Source organism: Lathyrus oleraceus, chromosome 2 (assembly GCF_024323335.1).
Source record: "Lathyrus oleraceus cultivar Zhongwan6 chromosome 2, CAAS_Psat_ZW6_1.0, whole genome shotgun sequence".
NCBI lineage: Eukaryota > Viridiplantae > Streptophyta > Magnoliopsida > Fabales > Fabaceae > Lathyrus > Lathyrus oleraceus.
Window position 1 is genome coordinate 466337892 of NC_066580.1, and position 17608 is coordinate 466355499.

Sequence of the window (17608 nt, forward strand, 5' to 3'; positions counted from 1 at the left end):
CTTTTTCATCTTTATTAATCTCTCATCTCCTCTATTATTTTTGTTTAATTATGATGTTTTTGATAATATTTTATCTTATCGTTTTATGTTTATTATTCCACTTTTGTTTAATATAATTTAACATATTAAATGGGAAGTTTTTGTTCAAATATGATGAGTTTCTTTGTTACAAGTTTATTTGTCATCTATACGTGTATGTATGACTTGATAATTTTTTTGTAAAAAACCGAACCAACCAAACTGAACCGCATTGGTTTGGTTTGGTTTTATTTCTAAAAGCCAACCGAACCAAACCAAACCGCACGCTTTTTCCTCTTGTGGCTAGGATAACTTTTAGCGCCAAAATTTCCCAAACCGCACCGTGAACACCTCTTTTAAGTCTTAAAAAACTGTCCCAGTTTAAACCCACGATTAACGCATGTAAGGTAGCAACTAGGTTCAGGCTCTTGATTGAAATTATCCATGAATGAGCTAAATAACTCCTTATTTTTTTTCTTGAATTTGATTAGTCATGTTGAGTTCTTCGATGTTATCCGATTTATTGTGAATTTGGTCACAAACATATCATCATGTTACTTCTCCGACTATAATCATTTTGTTAGATATGAGAACTATAATAGGACAACTCTATTTAAGGGTTGAGATATATCTACAAAGACACTTTAATGTCAAAATATGAAAAATTGACTGAGTGGTTATACATGGGGAGATGGGTTTGAAATATGTTATTTATAGAGTGATTGAGCTTGTTTATAGTCCTTAAATTTTTTTCCACTGGAATCGTTAATGCTTAAGTACTATTTGTTATTATTACTAATTCTGAAATAGGTGGTGACATTTGTTCCATTCAGGAATCAGAACTAGATGCAGTTGAAAAACTGATGATCTTTGAATGGTGACTCTTATCTCCTTTACCGTGGCACGGGGTGGACCTACATGGTTAGCACTCCAATTCCCAAGTTAGTTAAATATTCAAGATGAGTATATTGAAAGTGGAGACCAAAGATTGTACATTGTTCTTTAGCGTGTGAATTGATTTTATACTTTAGGTCAAGTGGAGTAGATTTCAGGTGGATTTGTCCTTGGTCATTTGGGCCTTTGGCCGGTCTAGAACCGTTTCCCCCAAGGATTTTGCCGGGTACTAAGGAGCCAGGGAAAGCCTTAAATAATGCAGGCCGACCTCTCAGACGGGGTCTGGTGTGAGATGGAACTGAAATTCTTGGAATCAATTGAAAAGTAGTAGAGGACATGAGCATTAAATTCCTTCTTGTCATAGGAACCCTATGATACCTACTTCTAGTACATCAACCCAGTAAAATAGTCTAGGGAATTATTTTCCTATCTAAGACACTCGAGTACTTTTGTCACTTCCACTTTCGTGTTGTGGAGAAGTGTGAGAACTTTTCTTAGATTTATTCCCGGGTATACCCACAAAATTTAGGGGTGCCTTGAAAGTATACCCAGAGGGACAATGGAATAGTGGTTCCTTTTGAAGTGGGGTCTCCTTTGGATTAGAAAGTTTTGGATATTCCTGTAGACAAGAGGGTGCGCCATAAATTCGAAGGATGCTATATTTATTTTTTCTTTTGTTTCTTTGAGAAATGAGGAGTATGACTCCCAATAGCATGATTTTGAAAAGAGAGTGTGGGATCATCTTCGCATTCCTCCATCGCATCTTAATCCATGTGCTTGGGGATTTGTGAAAGTCTTCCAATATTGGTATGAGTATCCAAGGAACACAGATCTGGCTTCCGGTCATTAATGGTAGCAAGGATTAATGGTGAATGATGTCGTGTAATCTCATTATTCAGTATGTCAAATTCAGTGGCATGTGTGGTATCTGATACTTCGACCTGCAAAGCAACATTAGCGAGCTCCTGGCGAAGCTAAGCTATCTCCATACGGAGCTTAACCAACTCAGAATGCATGCTTGGACTCTGAAGATTTGGATTATTGGTGAGTACTTTGATTCTGGTAGGTGCGACTCTCTGCTCATCTACTGTCTCACCTTGGCCTTCTATGGCATATGCCCAGTTGGCCTGATCAATAACACAAGTTACCTAAGGGTCTGGTAAGGTAAAGTAGTGAATAGTCTCACCCTCGATCAAGAGCCTTTATCGATCCGGTTGGAAGGAAGATCTCCTCATGAGGCCACGGTCCAGACAGAAGTCAATATTCATCAAGGCATAACTGCAGTAAGACGTCAGGTGAAATAGTCTTCTATCAAGTCCTAGGGCGGAGGCTATATGAGTCACCGTTCTTCCAACGTGTATAGGGCTCACAGCGGAGCGAGCATTAAGATAGAGACTCTCGATCAGAAAATCTCCGCAATCTACTGGGCGTGATTGAGTGGTACAGTACATGAAGAAAATCTCTTCAGCACTTACATGCGTATCAGGGTCACTCTTCCCCAGGAAGGTGCGGGCAATAATCATCTGAAAGTATCTGAAAGCAGGATTATGGATCTTGTTAGAGATTTGGGTGGAAGGGTCAGGGCTACCTCCACATGTAATGTCACTCCAAAAGTTCTCAACGTCTCTACTCAGGAAATAGCTCACGGGGAGCTCAGATGAGGCATCATAAGCAGTCTGAAATCCAAGCAAGTCACCGAAACGCTTGTGGTTAAAGGTGTATTCTGTCCCAAACAACCTGAAATTAATGTAGCCACCATCACTAGCGTGACCAACATAGGGTTCGTAGTTCAGCAAGCTCAAGAACTCCAAAGTGAGGTTCCTGTAAGTCACATGCATCGCATCAGTATATTCATCCCATTGCAACTGATTGCACAAATGCCTGACACTAGGCTCAATGCCTAATGCCTCCATGCAGCTTGAATCAGGATATCTGGTGGGCAGCATTGGACGCTGGGAAAGCATGGCGTAGCGCTGCTCCTGAACTGGGTCACGAAAGATCACTGGCAAAGTGTCGAAATTCTCCATCCTGAAAAGTTAGGTTAAAAATAGAGGACACCTGAAATCGCAAATATTGTAAATGTTAGTCTAAACATAGATATATACATACATAAAACAAATGAAAATGGAAATTGAAATAGTAAAAGTAAAGCAAAGGAAAAGAAATCATGGGTTGCCTCCCATGCAGCGCTTGTTTAACGTCGTTAGCTTGACGATTCGAACTTTATATCTTAGAGGTAGGAACCGGAGGGTCGATCAGAGTATGGCCAGGGCATTCTGTGGGGATGTCACCTCCTTGATATTGCTTCAATCTTTATCCATTTACCACAAATAGATTACAGGAATTGTTCCGGATTTCAACTGCTCTAGTCTGGAAAGATGGTCAGCAACTACGTTTTCTGTTCCTTTTTTGTCTCTAATATCTAAGTCGAATTATTGTAGCAAAAGGATCCATCTGAGTAATCTAGGTTTCACATCCTTTTTGCTTAGAAGGTAACGATAACTGCATGGTCTGTATAGACTATAATCTTAGATCCGACAAGATAAGACCTAAATTTATCAATTGCAAAGACCACAGCTATGAGTTCCTTCTCTGTTGTTGTATAATTTAGTTGAGCGACATCTAGGGTTCTACTAGCGTAATATATTACATGTAATTTCTTATCTTTTCTTTGCCCTAAAATAACTCCTATAGCAAAATCGCTAGCATCACACATTATTTCAAAGGGTTGAGTCCAATCCAGAGTTTGTAAAATGGGTGCTGAAATTAGCGCTTGTTTTAACTGATTAAAGGCTTCGATACATTTTTCATTGAAAATGAATTCAACGTCTTTCATCAGAAGGCCGGTCAGGGGTTTTGTTATTTTAGAGAAATCTTTGATGAAGCGTCGGTAGAAACCGGCGTGTCCAAGAAAACTATGGATTTCTCTAACTGTCTTAGGAGGGTTAAGGTTTTCTATAACTTCTATCTTTGCTTTGTCGACCTCAATGCCTCTTTCAGATATTATATGTCCTAACATTATTCCTTCTTTAACCATAAAGTAACACTTCTCCCAGTTTAATACAAGGTTAACTTCTACGCATCTCTCCAGGATTTTCTCAAGATTAATGAGGCAATTCTCAAAGTCGAACCGACACACCTAGAAATCGTCCATAAATACTTCCATAATTCCGTCGAGATAATCTGCGAAGATTGACATCATATAACATTGGAAAGTATCTGGCGCATTACAGAGTCCAAACGACATTCGTCTATAAGCAAATGTTCCGTAAGGACATGGGAAGGTTGTTTTCTCTTGATCCTCGGGGTATACGGGTATTTGGAAAAATCTAGAATATCCATCCAGATAACAAAAGTAAGAGTGTCTGGCAAGACGCTCAAGCATTTGATCTATGAATGGAAGGGGGAAATGGTCTTTCCTAGTTGCCTTATTGAACTTCCTATACTATGCACATACGTCATCCGCCTTCTATATGTTTAGCTACATGCTCGCCCTTCTCGTTCTGCACGACTGTGATGCCTCCATTTTTGGGTACCACATGTACATGACTTACCCATTTGCTATCAGAGATTTGATATATTATACCAGCCTCTAGCAGTTTAAGGACTTCCTTCTTTACCACCTCACTCATTACAGGGTTGATTCTTCTCTGATGTTCTCTGGAAGGTTTTGAATCCTCCTCTAGCGAGATCATGTGCATACACACGGATGGGCTTATACCTTTTAAATCAGAGATTTTGTATCCTAAGGTAGAGGGGTATCTTGGTAAAACATTCAAGAGTTGGTTTGTCTCATTTTGGTTTAAGGTGGCACTAACTATTACTGGGCGATTCATTTCTTTATCCAAAAACTCATATATTAGGTTCTTGGGTAATTCCTTAAGTTCTTGAGTTGGTTTTTGAGAATTTGGTGAAAGGTATGGAGTAAGATCCAAGCATTCGTTAGTGTGAGGTTCCGTTTCCTCTAGCTCGTCATCCTTTTCATTTGGGTTTGAAAATGGTTCGATCACAGGTTCTTCTTGATCAAATTCCCTTATGCATTCATCTATGACATCGATCGCGTAACATGCGTCTCCTATGATTGGTGCCATCAGGAACTTTGAAAGAATAAACTCTATCTTTTCATCCCCTACTTCGAAAGTTAATTATCCTCTTTTAACATTTATTATGGCTCCGGCTGTTAATAAGAATGGTCTACCTAAAAGGATAGGGATATCGTCGTCTTCCTTAATATCCATGACCACAAAGTCTGTTGGGATATAAAGTTGATCGATCCTAACTGGGATGTCTTCTAAAATGCCCACAGGGTACTTAACAGACCTATTGGCTAATTGGAGGGACATCTTAGTTGGTTGTAATTCTCCTAAGTTTAACCTTTTACATACAACTAAGGGCATTAAACTCACACTAGCGCCTAAGTCTAGGAAAGCTTTGTCGATCACATGACTCTCTAAAATGCAAGGTATAGAAAAACTCCCAGGGTCTTTCTCCTTCTTAGCAAGTTTATTCTCGGAAATAAAGTTGCATTCCAAGGGTTTGGGATCGTCAAGCCTACGCTTGTTGGTTAAGATGTCTTTGAGAAATTTGGCGTAAGATGGAATTTGGGTGATGGCTTCGGTGAAAGGAATCTCTACATGAAGCTTCTCTATTACTTTTATAAATTTTTGGTATTGGTTATTGATTTTGGTTTGTTTAAGTCTTCGCAGATATGGGATTGGTGGTTTGTACGGGGGTGCTGGTTTATAAGTTTTATCCTTGGCTTCTCCTTCTTGGTCGGTTTGTTTTTTGGGTTCTACCGGTTCCTCTCCTTGGTTGGTAGGTATATTTTCTTTAGAAGCATTGGACTCGCTCATTGCTGGGTTATGAGGCCCTTCGTAAGCGGTCCCATTTCGTAACGAGATAGCGTTAGCTTGCCCTCGAGGGTTTGGTTGAGGTTGTCCAGGGAATTGTCCTCCAGGTGTAGTTTGTGGGGCTTGGTTTTGTGCTACCTGTGAGATATGGATTTCAAGCATCTTGTTGTGAGTGATTATTTGATCAACCTTGGTCCCTAATTGCGTTATCACTTCGTTTACGTGAATGTTCTGGTTTAGGAATTCTTTATTTTGCTGAGTCTGACCTGATATAAAACTCTCCATGATCTTCTCAAGGTTAGGCTTATGATGCACAACTTGCATAGGTTGCTTAGCTTTTGGCTTGATAACCTTGTGGTCTCTGAGGTGCATAATTTTGGATAGGGTTCTAGTTTTTATAGGAAAAATTCTGGTGATTCTTCCATCCAGGATTGTAGGTGTTTGAAAATGGGTTCCCTTGGGCGTAATTCACTTGGTCGGTGTTCAGGTCGTTCAAAAGGTTACATTCTGCCGATTCATGTCCTTAAGATCCACAGAGTTCACACTCTGTGTGGACTACTTCCGCGGTGTTAGTGTTTGTAGAAATATGTTCGACCTTAAGGGCTAAAGCGTCCATTTTCGCCTACATCATGTCCATAGAGCTTATCTCATGTATTCCACCTTGGTGGGTCTCCTTTTTCTCTATTGATGCTCGTTCAGTTCCCCATTGGTAATGGTTTTAGGCCATATCCTCGATTAGGTCACAAGCTTCAGGGTAAGGTTTGTTCATCAGCGTGCCACCTACGGCAGTGTCGATGCTCATCTTTGTGTTATAATGGAGTCCATTGTAGAAGGTATGAACGATCAACCATTGTTCTAGGCCATGGTATGGACAGACTCTTAATAGCTCTTTGAATCTCTCCCAAGCTTCAAAGAGTGATTCTCCTTGGTTTTGAGTAAATCTGGTTATTTGGTTTCGAAGAACAACAGTCTTACTAGGGGGAAAATATATAGCAAGGAATACTCTTCTAAGGTCTTCCTAGGTAGTTATTGAGTTAGCTGGAAGTGAATCCAACCATGAACATGCTCTATCCCTGAGGGAGAAAGGAAATAATCTCAAATGAATCGCATCAGGTGAAGCACCGTTGGATTTAAAGGTGTCGGCCAGTTGGATAAAGACCTTTAAATGTTGATTTGGGTTCTTAGTAGCGAGACCCGCAATTTGGTTCTGCTGCACTAATTGTAGTAAAGATGGTTTTAGTTCGAAATAATTGGCAGAAATGAGGGGATTTACTATACTCGAACTAGGTTCCTCGTCAGAGGGTGTGGCAAATTCCTTAAGAGGTCTCCAGTCGCGATTCTCGGCCATAGCTTTCTTAATTCGGATGAGTAAGAGGCGTGTATGAGTGTAACGTTCGGGTTCCGCTAAAGGATCTACTAAATTTCCGGTACTACGGGTTCTTCGCATTTACCGGCTAATAATGCCTTAGTCTAGACGGTGTAACAACATGGTACGAAATTTGACGAAGTTGGTCCCCGGCAACAGCGCCAAAAACTTGATCGCTATATTCGCAAGTGCATGAATCGCGTCAGAGTAATATAAAAGAATATCGATCCCACAGAGACCAAATCGTCAATCTATCGATTACTATCATTACGATGTTTATCTAAGGCAGTACAAAAGAGATATTGATGTTGTAAAATAACAGTAAATAAAATAAATAAATACAGTGCAGATAAAGACAGGTTTGAATGTATTTCACGTCAGTTAAACGATGCTTCAATTGTCTAAATAGAACTACTTATGGGGCAATATTTTCTACTCTTGAAAAGAATCCATTTAACAGGAACTGTCGCTTTCGCGTATTTAAAACCGAGTTTACCCTTAAATTAAGGCCTTTTATTTGTCACTTATAAAAGGTGCGCAGAAATCTAAAGTAGTAAACTTATTTTTAAGAAATAAGACTCGTAAACTTAGTTGAAAAATGATTTTGATTTGGAAAGTTTATCCAAGGAGTTTCCTGATTTTAAATCTATCAACGCATCCGAAAACAGTTTCAAAAATCGTTTTTCCTTAAAGTGATAAAAATTCCTAGTTAACTAAGCCAGGGTGCTTTCGCACTCCTTGAGTAGTTAAAACTAACCAAATTTGTTTCAGAAAACTCAAATTAAAAATCAAAATAGCCTTTAAAGTATTTCTAGAAATTCAATATGTGAAACATCTCTTTAACCACGACCCTTACATTCTAACCTTCGAAAGATTTAGCCAGACATGGTAATATAAACAAACACAATGATATTGATCATGATTAATAGTTGTTTTAGAATGTAAGGCATAAAGAACAAGTAAAGCGTGGACAAAAATTAAATAAAGTAAAGCGTGGTCAGAATTTAAATAAAGTAAAGCGTGGACAGAAATTAAATAAAGTAAAGCATGGACAGAAATTAAATAAAGTAAAGCATGACAATAAAATAAATAAAAGCAATTAAATAAGAACCTGCTCCAAACGGAGGCTTTAAATCTGGTACAAGGAAAATAAACCTTCGACTCTGAAGATAAAGACGACAGCAAATCGAAGTGCTCCAACTCAATCTCACTAAGATGTGATAACCCCTCGATGTGACGAATTACCGCTTTTACAGATGATAAATATAGTCTTAGTGTTGTAAACTAAGTTGGATGATTTGGAAATGAAATGGAACGACCTATTTATAGAGGAGTTCAACAGTTTGTAAAGACCATGACGCCCTTCAACTTCTCCTTAGTGGGAACGTGAATTGCAAAGGTGGCGCCTGCCACCTCTTCATGGCACCCGCAATGTGTGAAAATGGGGAAGTTCATGGGAATGTGGCGGTTACCTCCTGGTTAAGGGCTGATGAGTCATGACTTCTCCTATAGCGGCCGCCATGTGAAACGCCATGTGTACAATATTTGCCGAAAAACCCTAATTTTTGGTCTTTTTGCTTCGTTTCTTCTAAAAGGGTCCCGAAAGAGCTAAATATCTGAAAACAACATAAAAGAGAGCATAACACAAGCAAAATGATAATAAAGACCTAATAAACATGTGAAATCCGAGTAAAAAACGCGGTGTGATTCAGTGTGATCAATGCTTTACTGACACAAAATGTTGTCTTATTTTTAACTCTTCCAGAAGGCTCTTTAGTATTTGTCGATGAAATATGTCCTATTATCTATGACGATGGCTTGGGGAACTCTAAACATGGCCAGTATATTCCTCTTAAAGAATTTTATGACGTTTGTTACAGTGATATTAGTCAACGCCTCAACTTCGATCCATTTAGTGAAATAATCCACAACAACAATAAGATACCTGAGATGCCCCGGTGCCAGATCAAAGGGTCCGAGGATATCCATTCCCCACTGCATAAATGGCCAAGGCAGTGTTAATATGTGTAGTTCGGTGGTTGGGGCATTCATAATGTCACCATTTATTTGACACTAGTCATATTTTTTAATGTAATTTTGGGATTCCTGAATCATGGTCGGCCAGTAATACCTCACTCTCATAACTTTCTTAGCCAGTGCCCTTGCCCCACCAGGTGATGCCCTACGATTCCTTCGTGCACTTCCAAGAGGGCGTAATCAGCCTTTTCTTTCCCCAAACAACTCATTAATGGCGTGGACATACCCATTTTATATAAAGTTCCTAAGACCATAGTGTACCCTCTGACCTTCATTTAACCAATAGTTATTTAGATCAATATGTCAGAAGGATTCCATATTCGATATACTGCTGAATCGAGGTCATCCAGGAAGGTGAAGCCGAATTACTCACAACTACTACTGATTTCCCCTTAGTTTTGAAATTAGAGGTCTTTCTAATTTCCTAAACAAAAGAGTGGTTGATTTCGGGGTTTCTAGTACTGGCTAAACGAGATAGGACATAAACTCGAGTGTTTTTCTCATGAGGGACATGATTAATCTCTAATGCCTTGAATTTCGCAGGCTTTTCAGCAGCCAACTTGAGGTACGCTTAGAGCCCAGGGTCCTTTGCACGGGTTTCTTCTCTTATTTGGAAAATAATCAATTAGGAGTCCGTTTGTAGCTTAATGCACTCCCCCAATTTATTCCATGAGTGTGATCCTGGCCACGACGAACCTTATGGATACTTCTAATACCTAACCATAATTATTTTCTAAGATCACACATGCACCGCTTCTCTTGATAATGGACAATCCGCCTGTGAAGACTACATATGTTCAATTTGGATCTGGGGGCACAAGAGTCATTTTGGTTAGGAAGTCAGCGAACAATTGGGATTTCAGAGCTTTCCTTGCTTCGAAGGACACATCAAACTCATATAACTCAATGACCAAATTTGTCAGACGCCTAGTCAGATCCATTTGGTAAAGTAGTTATTTTAAGAGGTAGGTTTGTCTAGACTATTATTAAATGTGCGAGAAGGTATCATTATAGCTTGTGCGATGCTATTACTAGTGCCAAGGTTGCTTTTTTGATTATCGGGTACTGTGTTTCTGCCCATGCCAAGGCTTTGGAGATAAATACACCAGTCTCTGGTGGGCTTCGACTGTCTTAATTGAAGATGGTCATGTAAGTACAAGAGGCGTGGCCAAGGTTTTCTTCAAATATTTAATCGCTTCTTCTTAATTAGTTGTCCACTCGAAATCAGTCTTTATCTCCAACAGTCGATAAAAAGGAAAAACATGTTGTGCAGACTTTGAAATAAATCTATTCAAATTAGTCAACATACCGTTTAACCTCTGAACCTCCTTATTTGACGTTAGCGAATTCATTTGGATAGTCACTTCACATTTTTCTGGATTTTCTTCAATCTGTTTCTTAGTCAAATAGAAACCTAAGAATTTTCCTGCCCTTACCCCAAAAGTGAATTTCTTCGGGGTGAGGCGCATATTGTATTGTAGAACCCTCTTGAATACCCATTGAAGGTGTTATGCATGAAGCTATTCTTGGACAAACTTTATGATCATATCATCCATGTATAATTCAAGTGTCTCTCCTATCTCTTCTTGGAAGATATTGTTCATCATTGTCTAGTAAGTTGCATCAACATTCTTTAATCCGAAGGGCATGACATTGTATTAATAATTGCCCTGATCGCTCGTAAAGGTTGTCTTTATCCGGTCGGGTATGTACATAAGTATATGGTTATACCCCAAATAGGCATCCCTAAACGAAAATAATTGATATTTCGATGAATTATCCTCTAGTTTGTCAATGTTTAAGAATGGGTAAGATTCTTTTAGGCAAGGCCTATTAAGATCCATATAATCAATTCATATCCTTTATTTACCTGATACCTTATTTACCAACACCACATTAGATAACCACTATGTATACTTGGATTCGAAAAAATGAACATGGCATCCAATAAGCTCTTAATTATACTAGCAATGGCTTTAACTTTTTCTGGAGATTGTATTCTCTGACGCTGGGAGACGTAACGGGCGCTAACATTCACATTCATTTAGTGGTATGCTACACTAGGATTAATTCCGGGCATCTCATACGGGGTTATGACAAAAAGGTCGATATTATCTTATAGGAATTCACCCGGATTCTCCGAGTCTCCTTCTGCTTCTGCTTATGCTTCAAAGATCGTAGCTGCGCCAAAAGGTCTATTTGGAAGATTTCCTTAATCCGTCTCACTTCACTTATGTCGAAGGTTACTAAGACCGACCTTCCTCTGCATCATGATAAGTCACTTTCAAATGAACCGAAGATGCCACTGCATCTAGTTTTGCTAGAAAGGATTTCCCTAGGATACCTCTAAAGGCGCTTTGGATTGGTATTATCAGAAAATTGAGGATTACTCTTCTTTCGCAAGCACTTTCTCCAACACTCACTGTCAGATCCATAACTCCTTAAGGACAAGTGATCGAATCATTGAATGCTAATAGATCTCCTCCGTAATATGGATTCTGATCCGCTTGCTAGATACCTATAAGATCTATCGTATATGAGTAGAGGACATTACATAAACTTCTGTCATCCACGAGGAATCCAATTAGGCTGCGATTAATTACGATGACACTAAGAATCAGAGGCATATCAAAGTTTAGAATTTCATTGATCTTATCGCGATCTAGAAATCATAATTCCAATTGATCTTTTCTTCGACGAATGTCCGCAACAATTACGAGATAAAGCGATTCAACGAAGGATAAGGGCTAGAAGACGCGATATCACGAAATTCTCAATCGAGGATACTTGGTGAACGACTGATTCAAGGGATGAATTGAAAATTTTAGACATAATTATCGAAGTTATCGCTTCCGCTTCTCATGCCACTGTTACAGATCCAATTTCGGATCAAGATTGACCTGAAGATGAAAATAGAGGGAATCACATGTCGTTTCCCACAGAGGCGCCACTTTTCCGTTTGGGAACCAGAACTGGATGTAGTTGGAAAACTGATGATTTTGAGCAGCGTCTCTAATCTTCTTTAGGGTGGGGCATGGTGGATCTACATGGTTAACGTCCAAGTCAGTTCAAGATTTAAGATGGATATAGTGAAAATGGAGACCCGAGATTATACCTTACTCTTTAACGTGTGAACTGATTTTATACTTTATATCAAATTGAGTGGATTTAGGATGAATTAGACCTTGATCATTTGAGCTTTTGATAAATCAAAAACAACATCTATTTTGTTTGAATATGTTCTAAATAGTTTGAAAAAATGAAAGCACGTCAATGCTCTAAATATCGGCTTTGTAGATGTATTATATTTACTGAATTACCTCAAGAGTGAATTACCGCGACATGTCATTCTATTATGCCGGAGTGAGCACTTCAAATTTTCTATAATTTGGGATTTAGTTGGTTGATCTTTAAAATATGTATTTTCTTAATGGATAGTTTATAATATCGTTGGGTTGAGATTTTTAAACCTATATCATTACACATTATACACAAATGAATTAATTTACAATTAAAGATGAAGAGAGTAAATAAATATGATGTTAAATGGAAAAGAATCCTCTCATGCCTATGATCCAATGGATAAAAAATTATGAAAAACATATAAATAAAGAAAAATAAATTTTAAAGAGAGAGAGAGAAAAAAGATGGGTAATGTAAACTTGTGCCCCAAGGGCACAAGTTAAGAGATGAATATAGAAATAAATTCTTGGAAAATGTGTATTGAATTTATTAGAAACTTATCATTAATAATTTTATTTATTTTTTTAAAATAAATTTTCTATTTGTGGGTTTCTTAACATGTGTCCTTGGGGCACAAATTAGCATTACCCAAAAAAGATAGAAGGAGGGTTGAGATTGCAGCGGGAGATAAAAAATGTCTTCCACCTTTTTCACATACATTAAAAAAATTGATAATGCAATTCATGTGTATAATTTGTGTAAAAATATGACCACATTATCTTTTATATATAAATTTATTTAGTGTTTAGTTTGTAAATTCCAAGACAAAATATAATATTAGTAAGAATATATTTAAAAAGAAAAGAATAATAAATGAAATTACAAATTTGTATAAGATTTAAGTTTTTTTTCCGAATCATAAGGTTTTAATTTAACTGATAAATACCAATATAATTAGATTAATTAACATCATATGAATTCGAGTATTGAATCTAGCAACTGTGTAGGATCGCAATTAAAGTTTTCATTAACCCTATAAGATTAAGAGACAAATATTAAATAGTTTTATAAATAGAAAAAGGAGTAGATAAGAGAATCTTTCCCAAACTTAGCACATGGATATGATTCTTCACGGAAAGTTATGTGATATTTGATAAGATCGAGGAGGCCAATTAAAATTTTGTTTCTTGAAAGTGACCTTAATAGTTTTCAATTCACTAGCCTTTTTAAAATTTAACGATAATGACATTAAATAGTAACTATAATGAAGAATTACTAAATTATTGTATGATTTCAATGCAAATCACTTATGAATGACCCTTTTAAACATTCTTTATCCTAAGTATCTTATGAGTAATTAAGTTAATTTCAACTCATTGTAGAACACTTGTCGGTTTGTCTATCTGTTTGTGGTATTTGTTTATCTTTCAATAACCTCTATTTAAACTACTCCAAATTAAGGAAACTTTATTTTAGACCAATTACAAAGAAATGCTTAACTTGGAAAGAGAATCAATTATTTAAATATGTATGTCTCTCTTTTTATAGGCCTAGAGAGAATAACCCCTACATATATTTAACAACCAAACTTGCACGATTAATCATTTCAATCAATTATCTTGTTAAATGCAATCCATTTATTCATGACACACATGAATGAAAGGAAAATTAATACTTACTTTGTTTTTTAAATTTATCTTTTTCATGTAATTAAAGAATAATAATATTGTAATTTTTTTTTATAATTTTTCTTTCTTATACAATAATGATTATTTTTTTTAATACGTGTAAAAGTTCAAAACGATTTATTAAAAAAATGAAAATAGTACTACTAATAAGTTAAATAAATAAAATAATACTTGTAAAACCGAAGATATAAACATCATAGAGTTATTTATGATCCTTTAGAGGATCCTCTAACATCTAATATAATTGGTATAAAAAGTTTTAAGACTTTATTAATGGCAAATATAATATATTAAAAAAGAAGTCAAGAAACTTCAACAACAATAACTCAAAGCACAAGAAGTGTTACGAAAAAAGAAAAACAAGATACAAGACAAAAACGGGCAAATACTAAAAATAAGAGATGAAACAAAAGTACAATCACAATACTAAAGAACCACCTCGTTACTCTTAGTCTAGAGCTCGAACCAACCAGATTCACCATTAACAGATCAGATCCAAGCAAAAGAGGAATTAAAGGTCCACCACCACACTCTGAAAAGGACAAACCCTTGATCTGCTATAGGTGCAAGTAAATGATAGGATTCTGAAGTTAATCCGTAAAGGTGCAAGAGTTCTCATTTGTCCTACCCAAAGATCATTTTCCGCCCAAACAAATGCTCTGCTCCTCCACTTCTTTCGTTGTTATTGCGATTCCATTAAAAATTACATCATTGTGTGTTTTTCAAATAGACCAGATAACCACATGTCAAATCATTAGGTAACCGCCTCTAAACTTAGTCATGTCTCATAAAGAAAGAAAATACTAAAAAAACACCATAAGATCTTGGTAAATAACTACTTGTGGCCCTAAAAACTCTATACCGCACCGAAGAGACTATCTCACAAGTAACAAAAAGGTGAAAAATCGGCTCAGCTAGAAACCCGTAGAAGGGATAAACAAGCATATTAGTATCAGATATCACCCTTCTTCTAAGCAGATTGACTCTATAGGGAAATCTATTATGCAATGTAGAAAAAACTAAGATCTTAGATGGGTCCCAACTGCACCAATAAGGGAAAGGATATGACTCTGAAGCGAATATGGGCCATATAAGTAGATAAAATCTCCCTCTTGACAAGGTAAGCAGAGGCCACTGAAAAAGTACTATCTACAGAGTGCTTCTAAATCCACTTATCTTTGTCCATGGTACATATAACCTCTCTAAGCAAAGCTCGAAACTCCTCAAGAACAAGGAACTCTCTAATAAAGAAAGATCTATTCCATTTAAGGTCCCATATTAGGAACCCACTAATAATAACTGTTGTCTCACCCACTACCCCTTTTTGCTGGAGAGAATTAGAGAAAATATCAGGAAACCTTTCCTTAAGGGGTGAGATCCCTAACCAAGGATCCTCTCAAAAGGAAATGTGATAACCTGGACCAACTTTCCTAGTAATGCCTCTAGAAAACCATTATAATCTACATTTCTCTTTTGCCCAAGAAGAGATACCTCTTTCCACCAAGACGAAGAAGAAGAAAACTCATATCCCTACCTCCCCTAGGAGAGAAAATAGAGATACCACTATATCTAGCTACCATAATGTCCCTCTAGAGCCCTAAATCCCCTACAAGCAACCCACATCTCCACTTTTCCAAGAGAGCCAAATTAACCAATCAGAGATCCCTCACACTTAACCCCTATCTACACTTAGGCTTACATACTTAATCACAATTGACCAAGGGATCTTATTTGTTATTATTCACACCTCCCTAAAGAAAACTCCTTTTTAAATATACTATATTCTTCCAAACAATAACATGCATGTTTAGAAAGGACTGGAAGAAAATATGAATAGCATTAAGCACCGAATTAAGGAGAACAACTCTACCCTCAGGATAACATATCTATGCTTCCACAAATTGAGTCTTTTTTCTTAAAAAAAAATACCAAAGGCTCCCAAGTAGACTCAAGGTGAGGGATAACCCCAACAGGGAGGCCAAGATACTTAAAAAGAAGAAATGATATCTCACAATGGAGAAAATCCCCATCTAAACTAAGGAAAACATGACCAACATTAACACTCATCAAACCATTCTTGAAGAAGTTAACACGAAGACTAGAATCAATATCAAAACCTCTAAGAATAACCTTATTACACCATAAATTGTCAAGAGATGGTTCAACAACTAGAAAAGTGTCATTAACATACTGCGGATGGGACACAATCAACCATGAGTTACCAAATTTAAACCCACAATAAAGACCTGGCTCCCCAGCCCTCACAACCAGACCACTAAGACCCTCTTCCACCAGGAGATAAAAGAAAAGAGCTAGGGGAGATCCTTGTTTTAAGCCTCTTTTAATGCTTATTTCTTGGATAGGACAACCATTAACCAGTACCACACGATTACCAACAAAGACACATGCTTTCATCCAAGATTTCTATTTCTCACTAAACCCGAATCTGATAAGCATATAATCCAGGAAATTCCAGTTAACTGAATCATATGCTTTGTCAAAACTAACTTTAAAAATAAGGCAAGGAGATTTAGATCTATTGGCCAAGTCAACACATTTGTTTGTAGCCACTACTCCATTCACCAACATTCTCCTTTTAAGCAAAGTCGGTTGGTTAGGTGAGATAAGTTTCTCAATCACATCCCCTAGTCTAATGGCCAACACTTTAGCCACCAACTTATACAAGGATCCCACCAGATAAATAGTTCTTAAGTCACTAAAAGTTGAGGGGTAATTATCCTTAGGGATCAAAGTCACTAAGTAAGACGTAAAATTACGAGGTAGAGCAAAACAATGGAATTGCTCAAATATGATCCCCAAGTCAAGTATAAGAAGGTTCCATAATTTTTAAAAATATGAGAAATTAAAACCATATGGACCTGGACTTTTATCCCCCTTACACTGGGAGACACCTACATTAAGATCTTGAAGACTAAAGGGAGCCGATAGAGTAATATTATCATCATCCAAAAGAGATCGGAATATTACATCATCTAGACAAGGTATATCAAAATTTGGTTCTCTAAAGATATTTGTGAAGTGTTTCACAACCTCTTATCTAATATCATAAACCTTTTGATCCAAGTCTCACCAAATTTTAGAGCTAAAATAGGGTTCCTTATGCTTCTACACTTCACATAAGCATGAAATAATCCAGAATTTGCATCACCAAGTTTGAGCCAATTATATCTAGATCTCTGGCACATTTGGGAGTCTTTACTCCTAAGTAAGGACCACAAATAGGATAACGCTTTGGATCTAGACTCAATCTCATCCCCTGATAACTCTTTACCACCAAACAATGAGTCAATCCTACTAACTTCCTCTCTCAACCTATCAAACCAGGAATCAAGATTACTAAAAACCTCTATGTTCCAAGATTTTAGGATCCCTTTAAGGGCCTTGAGATTCTATAGAAAAACAAAATATTTTCAACTATAAACCTCAACAATGTTCAAGAAATTAGAAACTATCACTGGAATACCATTATGAGGAATACCATTATGAGTTAATCAATAATTATTAAATTTGAAGGGTTTTGGACCTCACATCTGGTTGTTATATTTCAGGAT

At 37.0% G+C, this 17608-nt stretch overlaps 1 non-coding gene across 1 annotated transcript; it reads left to right on the forward strand.

Annotated features, from left to right (window-relative positions):
* Positions 1-6619: 6619 nt before the first annotated feature.
* On the forward strand, positions 6620-6726 carry LOC127125164 (small nucleolar RNA R71). The gene has a single exon (XR_007804621.1). It is a non-coding gene; the product is annotated as a small nucleolar RNA R71 (small nucleolar RNA).
* Positions 6727-17608: the final 10882 nt, after the last annotated feature.